This window comes from Anguilla anguilla, chromosome 8, assembly GCF_013347855.1.
Source record: "Anguilla anguilla isolate fAngAng1 chromosome 8, fAngAng1.pri, whole genome shotgun sequence".
NCBI lineage: Eukaryota > Metazoa > Chordata > Actinopteri > Anguilliformes > Anguillidae > Anguilla > Anguilla anguilla.
Window position 1 is genome coordinate 25,031,315 of NC_049208.1, and position 9,972 is coordinate 25,041,286.

Consider the following 9,972-nt stretch of genomic DNA (forward strand, 5'->3'; position numbering starts at 1 on the left):
GCCTGTTTGAATGTGTGTGCATCAAGCATACACACGTGTAATTTTGTGTGTCTGTGTATCTAATTTTTGTACGCAGATGTTTATTTTTGCGTGTACAAGTGAAGTGTTTGCATGTTTGTGAAGTAGCCTACATTTAAGCGCCAGTGTTGATGTGATAAAGGTAAACACAGCCAGCCTGGATATTGGATTTAATGCTCAAACGGATCGTGACATGTTCCGCCAAAACTCATATTTCATAAAGTAGTGTGGGAAATACATTTACGGACAGGAAAATGCCCTGTAATAAATTATGTGATGAAAACAAGCAGAGACAAATGAGATCTCATTTTTGTCAAACGATTTAATTGATTAATTAATAGCTGTCACTAGATGACCCGTCGTACACAGTATGTTAAACATTAATGGCCGTTGATGGCATTCCTGAATCTGGTTCGCCAAACTCCAAAGATCTTTGGTTTTGCAAATTTTCCACTTTAAAAGAGTCCTTTTTAAGCTCATTAACTGGATGAGTCCCATGGTAATAGCAGAATGAAGCTCGTGAATCATCTACGGACAGTTGACCTGTAGGCAACAGAACACGAGCGCGCTTTAGGGGAACTCAAACACACTACGCAAGACTGAAATTATGATAATGTTGATGGTGGTGAACCGTTGATAACATTTCGTTGCACAGTACAACTGCGTGATCAGTTTTGTGCCCTGTGCTCGACCCGCTTCCCTTCATGCGCCCAGCTGCTCTTCACAGGTGAACATGTGCTGTGGTTTGGATTAAAAGGATAGACACTTGGTCTTTCATTTAAAAACCTAGTGGCTACTCTGACGCTACTCTGCATAAAAACTACACTTCCCAGTGCGCTTGGGAAGAAGAAAAAAAACTACGGGGTCCCGGATGCTACTGACAGCCAGACACGTCTGGAGAAGGTGGAACAGCGGTGGTGGGCAGATACCTTGCGAGTCGGAATTGCGGAGGGCGAGTAACATCGCATATCGGCTTTCTTCATTTCTCTCACCCTTTCCCTGCATCCCCGGGCGTTCTGTAGTGGGTGCAAGAGAGAACATAATTGATAATCGTGCTCTTTTCGAAGGGAACAGCAACATTAGTATTTGGTTTTGCTGGCTCCTTTTTTTACTATTCTTTCTCCGTTTTCCCCGTTTTCTGGTGTTAGTTGTCATATGTGGTGATTTAAAAAAAACAGAGGATCGTTTCCAATATAGCATAGTGGTGTGCTGACAGAAGAGGTAGGTTAGACACGCAGAAACAGAGAAGGGATATTTAAATACTCAGCGGGAAGAATGTCCTTCCCCGCCGGACTCTGATTATCAGAAAATGCTGTTTATGAAGGGTGGTATCGATGCCGACGGCTCTGTGACCCAGCCGAGGAAGCCAAGAGAAAAGATCGAGAACGTCGCCGCCGCTGCAGCAGACAACGTCGAAGCAAGCTCGAGCTCGGCGCTACCCGGTGAGTGCGCTGCGTCTTCTCACCGCGCGTTGTGTATATAACCAATATTTGCATACTTTTCAATCGGAGCCAGATGCGCGGCGTGCTGCGTTGCATTTCACGAGCAGTAGTATTTTTTTATTGAGGGAATTTTTATTAACCTCGTCGCTGCCATTCATATATGATGAGGTTCATGCAGTGACATGCACATTCCGTCCAACAGACGCATCTGGTCATTAAAAGGCTGGGTTAATTTTATATAAATATAAAACTGTGGAGATCATCCAAAACACATAATTACAATTTTTCTGGAGCCTGATTGTTTAGCAGTGATTTGAGTTGTTATTTTAGTGATTTTTAGTTGTGAGTTTGATTTCATCAATATATTGTCTAATGGTTTTCAAAAAATATATTTTTTTCATTTTTTTTTTTTTTTTTTACTTCAAAACGCGTTTTCTCAGTCTTGTTAATCATTGTGAATTAAGCTAAATTCTACCAGAAGGCCAATTAAATATTTATTGCAATTATATAATTGCTGTTACTAGATGCTATATAAATAAGACGAATTATGCCTATTCAATGTAATGAGGAAAGAAATGTATCCATTTTTATTTTGTTTCGCACGCGCAATCTCTACGTATTTAAAATTTATGAATAGAGAAGACGCGAAGACAGGACGAATTTGACAGCTGTCTGTTGTAATTTTGAGAGGTACGTAGCTATGTGCAACTATGTCTATTTGTTTTTAATCCTCCTGTGTGTCCTGGCGTGATTATGATTGAAACGATAACAAAGAGACGCTGACCTAGACACCCCGTATACGGATGATTTTAAGATTACCAACTATCCTCCGAGACTCCGATTTTTTGAGTGACAGCCATCGTGGAGGGCAGTGGCCACGAGGCGGCAAGCTAATGATGACCTCGGCAGCGCGAGACGCCGCGCTCATTGTGGTGATAATAACCCCATTCCATCTGCGAGACATAGGCGCGCGATTGGCGAATGTTTGTATTGTGACAGCCTCTCTTATTCATAGCACACACCGTTGTGCGTAATAATACGCGCCTGGTCCGCGTGCGCATGTTTGTGATATGCCTTGAATGGTCATCTTCAAACTATTATTTGTTCATCGGAGAGCTTGGAACTCACCTGAGTGTACGTTTACTTTTCTATATGCCGACTTTTTTTGCTGTCTCTCCTGGAAACGCCGCAGTCAACACACTAAAATATTGTTTCCCCCTGATTCTTCGGAGTAAAATCAAAACAGTTCATTACACGGAACGGATTCCTTTTTCATTGGTACTTTTTATGGATTTTCTAAAAACTAGCCCAGGTTTCATAAATATTAAGCTTTTTGCTTGCTGCAAAGTATTTTTTATGATCAGACATTATGGATTTGTATATTTGGCCAGTTTTGTGCGTGTTTGTTTGTGCGAATGAGTGAGTGCAAGTGAAAGTGTCCACTATGGCAGTAGTCTTCTGTGGCCAATCTGACAGCTCACATCTCCATGGCGACCTTTATTAAGAGGAAGCCTGGCTGGCCGGAGCAGCTGTAGCAGCTGATTGGCAGGGAGAGGAGAGACTGATGATTGGCCAAGGCAGACCTTGGCTGTGGCTGGCATGTCAGCAGTGTCTCTCTCCCTATGTGGCTGTTGCCTGAACATACCAAGCTACTGAATACACTGAATTCTGGTGCCCAACACACCAATATATGAATGTGCTTAGATACCAGAGTCACTTACTGAACACACTGCAGCGAAAACCACTGCAGCATATTGCTGATACCCTGAGCTCTAGAACACTCTGCAGGCCAGCACCAATGCACTGAGCCATTCTACCAAACTGACTCACTGAAAACAAAACAGAACACAGAAGACCATTCCCCACACTCAGATTGCCCCCCCCCCCCATGATGATGTCATAACCAAGTCTTCTGTGGTAAGAAATGGGTTCCCTCCACCTTCAATCCCTCAGCAGAGATGCTGTGTGTAGGAGTATCAAACTAATCATAATATCACTCATGCTGTGCGTGCTTGTGCATGTATGTGTGTGTGTATGACTGTGTATGTTTTGTGTATGTGTGTGTGTGAGAGATAGAGAGAGAGAGAGAGAGAGAGTGCACATGCATATGCTAAATGAAAATGTGTGTGTGTGAGAGAGAGAGAAAGAAAGAGAGACAGAGAGAGAGGCACAGTAACAGATGTGTATTATTGTTTATCACAAGGACACAGAGGCCTGCCTCACTCTTGGTTCGTTTTCCCTTTTCATTCTCCGTCTCTCTTTACTCCTCTTTATCCTCCTGGCTCTCCTCCCACCCCCCACCCCTCCTTCCTCTTGCTCGCTGTCTCTCCTTTGCCTCCCTGCCTGGTTGGTAGCAGCAGGTTTGAAGTCGACTGTGGATAGAAGAAGCTGTGACCCTTGACCCGTCTCTGCAGGGAGAGAGGTGGAGAGAGTGAGAGTGAGAGAGAGAGAGAGAGAGAGAGGGGGAGGGAGGGAGAGAGAGAGGAAGGGAGGCAGGGTGAGGGGGGGTTCATTATCCAGACTGTGGTGCTGCAGGTGCTCTATACCTGCTCTGGCTCCTCGGTGCACACTAACGAGCGGGGTTTTAATGAGTGGGTCCAGCATCAGTTCAATTATTTAGCAGTGGAGGAGAGGCAGAGGTGCAGGCGCTCTCACGCAGACACGCACAAACTTATGCCCACACGTGATCACGCGCATGGACAAGTGAACATACAAACATGTACGCGTGTGATCACGTATGGACGCAAACACACATGCATTAAGGACACATACGCGCACACATACACGCATACATTCGGTAAATGTTTTGGACCACTGCACTGATTCCACCAAGTCAGTAAACTGTGTGTGTGTGTGTGTGTGTGTGTGTGTGTGTTTGTTTCTGTGAGTTTGTGAGGAGTGTTGGTATCTGTTTGAGGTGTTTGTTTCTATGTACATTAAGGAGTTTCCCAATTGTACAAATTATGTGCTAATTACTGTAGTACAGCTGATGCAGCCTCATCTGTCCTGTGAATATGCTGATATGTTTTTGTTATAGTCGTATTACAACTGTTATTAAAAAGTTAATATTTGAATGTATTTTTTTAGTTTGTCTTATGCCTGTTTTAGTTTGTGTCACAATAATCTATTGACCTTGTGCAACCTGTTCTTGTTTTGGGATAAAAATTTGGGATACTGTTCTGATTTGGGATACAAAATTCTAATCACAATTGCTTGGTGTATATGTAGAGCTAATAAGTTTTGCAGTACAAAATCTAGTGTGATATTATAAGAGAAATACATTACTGAAACTGCCAGAGATTTTCAGTATCTTGATTTTCATCAAAATGCTGTGCTCTGAATTTGTTCTACTGAATTTTGTTAAAAATCGGTCTGTTAAAATCAAGATGGCAATCTTCATAGCAGATCTGGGGAGGATATATTTTCAGAATTAAAATGTGTGTCTGAGGTTGCTGGAGGTGTTAGTGCATGTGGGTTGTTGAGGAGGGTTTGGCTGGTTTTTGAATGTGGTCTGCATAGCTCCATTCTATCCTCTGCTGAGAGATGACTGCCCCCTGTCCTGTAGGCATACTGACCTGTGTTTTTTTTTTCTGTTGGCTTTCCGAGCAGTCTTAACCAATCCTGATGTTTCTGCTAAATTCCCAGAGCTGGCAGTTCTTTAATGTATATTTCATACCAATAAATTCTGTTGAATAAGTCATTGCAACATTCTTGGAAAACAACATGTTGCTGGAATGCAAACATTTATGGAAAAGCGTAATGCAATATTGATGACGAATTCTGATCATTCAGAAAATGTTCAGAGTTAAAATGACTGGTAAAATGTGAACGTAAACCAAATAGTTTATGCAATTACGTTTGAACTGAATGAATCCAGAACTGAATGACACTGTTTCTTGCCACTTTGATTGAACTTAACTGCTGCAGAGCATAGAAGGATAGATCCCTTCACTTGTCATGATGAGCAAATACAGAGACCTGTTCTCGACTATGTCCTTTTGCAGACATGCGCTGCTGTGAGTTCTGTTACCTTTCCTGTGACAGGGATGCCCTGACATGCAAAATAGCTTCTTACATTTGTGACCTAATGGAAACACATCTTTTACTGAAACAATCTTGCAGTTCCTATATTTATTAAAGCATTTTCTATTCAATATTTATATGGTTGTAATGTTATGGTTTCATATGTTTGTGACATATGCTACATATTAAAAATGAATAATTGACGAGATGATGGTAAGTGGCTGCCTGTTGTCTGCTGCTTATTGCACTTAACTGCAGTGACTTAACGGCTGTGACACCAGGAGCACATTCGGTGCAGTGCATGACATCACCCAAAACACTGCAGTGTCATGGCCGTACCACCGCATGGAGTGTCAATGAACTGTGATCCAGTCAGTGTGCGTGCTTGTGTGTGTGTGTGTGTGTGTGTGTGCTTGTGTGTGTGTGATGGGAGTCAGTGTTTGTGAGTCATTACTACTACTGAGAGTGGAAATTATTCTTGCGCTTTTCAAAGCAAGCAACAATGAAGAGATTTGTTTTTTAATGTGGTTATTTGGTGATGTTGTCCATTTGACCACTGTTGGGTCACACATGACTGCTGTGGTGTGCTGAACTGTTATTTAGGAACACTATCCTGTTCCCTCATTCAAGGGCATTAACATGACGTAATCAAATCCTGTCATTCACATTGTTACTTATAATTTTTTGTTGTTTGTGTTGATGAAATTAAGCTGGTTATTGGATATTTTAGCTTTAGTCCCAAATATTAGTTGAAGTTATTTTGCAGAAAATAGATAATAAAACATCTTCTTGCATCTTATCTTTACATGATCTTAGATTCTGTCCAGTTGACTTGGAGTCTGCTAGACAGCTATTTGTGTTCCATTTAGAACTACTAAAATGCCAGTCAGCCAAGTGTATCTTCGTTGAAACAAGGTTATCTGTAGTTATATATGTGCTGTTAAATAATATTGGCTGTTTTGCTAAGACCATGTAATAATATTCAAGAGAATGGCATTCCTGTTGGAAAATACAAGTGAATAGAGAAAAGGGGTGGATGTCACAAACAGACAGATAAATGGACAGAAAACAGAAAAACGACCAATCTGCTTTACCTGAAGAATCCGGAAGTGAGGGACGGTGAAGTACGGGAGTGTGCGTATGTGCGTGTGCATTAAAAGTGTAAGGAAATGTGTGGATTTACTACTTAATTATTAGACATAATGTCATTACTGCCTAATTGTAGTCACTTAATGTCCATTAAGGTTCAGAAATGTTTAATGTTGCTGATGAGCTTCTGCAATTAGGCACTAATTTGTGCGTAATATGTATTAATTGCTGGGCCTTCAGAGTTATTGAGTATTAAATTCAGGGCATTTGGTCCCTGAGGACTGTGTATGTGTGTTTGTATGTGCATGTGTATGTGTGTGTCTTCATGTGTGTGTGTGCGCGGGCATTCTGTGTCAGACATGGTCCACAGTAATAATAATCTCGGTTATTAAAAAAGGTGTTATAAAGGTGCCTTTAACACAGAAAGCATGAGAGTTTCAGTAGAGTTGCAATGCCAGCTGATGAGGGTGTTGGTTGTGGGTAAATTTACCATGAGCGTTGGGACATTCTCTTGCTGTCGGGGCTCTTAGCAAAGGCGCTGGTGCTCCAGGTTGAGAACCTCAGGGCCCAGTCAGCCCCCCTCTCCCCCACACTCAGCTGTGGGAATGCTTTCTTTTCCCGTTTTGGGCGCTGTTCTAACCAGAGTCTCGCATACTCAAACTGACCGAAAACAGAAGGAGAGAAACCCAGGGGAGACCACGCACACGCTTCTGTTAGGCTGAGTTTACTGGAGCAGCCTGACATGACCGTCTTACTCTTTTCATGCACTCTTTCTCTCGTCTTCTTCTTCTCTTCCTCTGTCTCTCTCACTCTCTCTTTGCCTCTTTCGTCTGTCTTTGTCCCTCTCTTCTCTCTGGCTTGTCTCTCTGTATGTGTCTCTGTCCCTCTCTTCGCTCTGGCTTGTCTCTCTGTATGTGTCTCTGTCCCTCTCTTCTCTCTGGCTTGTCTCTCTGTATGTGTCTCTGTCCCTCTCTTCGCTCTGGCTTGTCTCTCTGTATGTGTCTCAGTCCCTCTCTTCTCTCTGGCTTGTCTCTCTGTATGTGTCTCAGTCCCTCTCTTCGCTCTGGCTTGTCTCTCTGTGTGTGTCTCTGTCCCTCTCTTCTCTCTGGCTTGTCTCTCTGTATGTGTCTCTGTCCCTCTCTTCTCTCTGGCTTGTCTCTCTGTATGTGTCTCTGTCCCTCTCTTCTCTCTGGCTTGTCTCTCTGTATGTGTCTCAGTCCCTCTCTTCGCTCTGGCTTGTCTCTCTGTGTGTGTCTCTGTCCCTCTCTTCTCTCTGGCTTGTCTCTCTGTATGTGTCTCTGTCTCTCTCTCTCCTGTTCACTCTGTATCTCACGTAACCAAACCACCAGCACCCCCCCACCCCAACCCCCCACACCCCGTCCAAGCTAACTGACTAACCACCAGGCCAGGCGTTGCTATGGAAACGGATAGTTTGAGATTAAGGATGATGAGAAGAGTACTGTGTGTGTGTGTGTGTGTGTGTGTGTGTGTGTGTATGAGTTTTTGTGTGTGTCAGTTGGTGCTTGTATTTCTGTAAGCATGTATAAGTTAAATTTCAGTATGTGTGTACGCATGGGTGTGTGATTATGCGTGTGTGTGAGTTGTGTGTAAGGGAGTGATTGTGTTTGTGTGTGTGTGTGAGTGTGTGCACTGCATGTCTGTGTGTGAATGTATGTGTGTGTCTGATTATACGTGTGTGTGCATTTGATTATGCAGCGGTCTGTGTGTTTATACGTGTGTGAGTATGCATGTATGTGTGTGCATGTGTGTCTATGTGAGTGTGTGTTTGTGTTTACACATGTGAGTGTGTATATCTGTGTGCATATGTGTGTCTGTGTGTTTGTATTCATGCATAATAAAACACACATGCATAATCAAACACACACACACACGCATGCATGCACGCATGCCTACACACACACACAAACACACGCACGCATGCACGCACACACGCACACGCACACACACAAACACATGCACGCATGCCTACACACACACACACACACAAACACACGCACGCATGCATGCACACACGCACACGCACACACACAAACACACGCACGCATGCACACGCACACACACAAACACACGCACGCATGCACACGCACACACACACGCACACGCACGCACACACGCACACGCACACACACAAACACACGCACGCACGCACACGCACACACACAAACACACGCACGCATGCACACGCACACACACAAACACACGCACGCATGCCTACACACACACACACAATTCAGCTCATGGGGGATGTTGGGGTTTAGGCCTCCTCAGCACACTGACACAAAAGATAAATTTTTCATGAGAGAGAGAGAGAGAGGAAGAGAGAGAGAGGGAGAGTGAGCGCGAGAGAGAGGGAGGGAGAGTGAGGAGGAGAGAGAGAGAGAGGGAGGGAGAGTGAGCGGGAGAGAGAGAGAGAGGGAGGGAGAGAGAGAGAGAGAGAGAGAGAGATAGCTCACTGGCCACTCCAGTAGTTCCTGTCCACTAATGGTCAAGTACTGTGCAGTGGTAAGGAAGGAACCAGTGGATGTTTCAAACTCTGGATGGATGTAAGCAGATGTCTCACCGTTTTTACACAGGTACACGTGACAGGCCTTCACATCCGCTGCTGTGAGACGCCTGTGGGACAGGGCAGTCTGCTCTGCTTGCCTTCTGCTGTCTGGCTTCACCTTTGTGAGCAGCTCCAGCTGCAGCAGCGTGTGCTAGCGGAGATCTGGCCAATCTTGTGCGCCTTGTAGAAAAGTTCTCACGCACAGAGAGGTCAGAGCCTTGTTTGTCGGCTCCAGCGTGGACGTGGAAACTGCGCGGGCTGGGGGAGTCGGCGAGTTTCTTTTCCCAAATGAAACGGCGCTGCTCAGCCCCACAGAGACCACGGCCCGGCTCCTGTTATTTCTGTCTCGCCCGTTTCTCTGAATTTCGCTTTTTTCCCCGTTTTGTTTCTCTCTCTCTCTCTCTCTCTCTCTCTGAGGTGCAGACCACCATACTGCTGCACTTAATGGAGAACTCCATCCAAGAATTATGTTTTTTTTTTTTCTGTGATGCTTATCGAGTATTTGTAGCCAGATTGAGAATTCCGGTCTGCGTTCTACAAGTCTAGAGCCAGTCCCTCCTGCCCCCGTCGATAATGCAAGTCCACCTGCTCTGAGTTTTTCATTAGAATGAATGAAAATAGCATGGTGTAAAATAGAACTTTGTTGACATAAGGAATTTATCATATCTAACATAATCTAATTAATTTTTCAGTAATACGAAACAGCAGGACAGCGTTAGAGTATGGATCTATCACCTCCCCCACTCCTTTCATGATTGACAGGACTCCAGATTGGTGATGTCACTGTGACAGGAAGTTCAGCACGAAGCTCACAGGAAGTGAAGCCCTCGTCTT

At 44.1% G+C, this 9,972-nt stretch overlaps 1 long non-coding RNA gene across 1 annotated transcript in view; it reads left to right on the forward strand.

Annotated features, from left to right (window-relative positions):
- The first annotated feature begins 890 nt into the window (after positions 1-890).
- Positions 891-9,972, forward strand: part of LOC118234725 — a 33,628-nt gene continuing 24,546 nt past the window's right edge. Inside the window, exon 1 of the long non-coding RNA XR_004766706.1 lies at positions 891-1,460. This is a non-coding gene — a long non-coding RNA (uncharacterized LOC118234725). The remainder of the gene's footprint in view (positions 1,461-9,972) is intronic.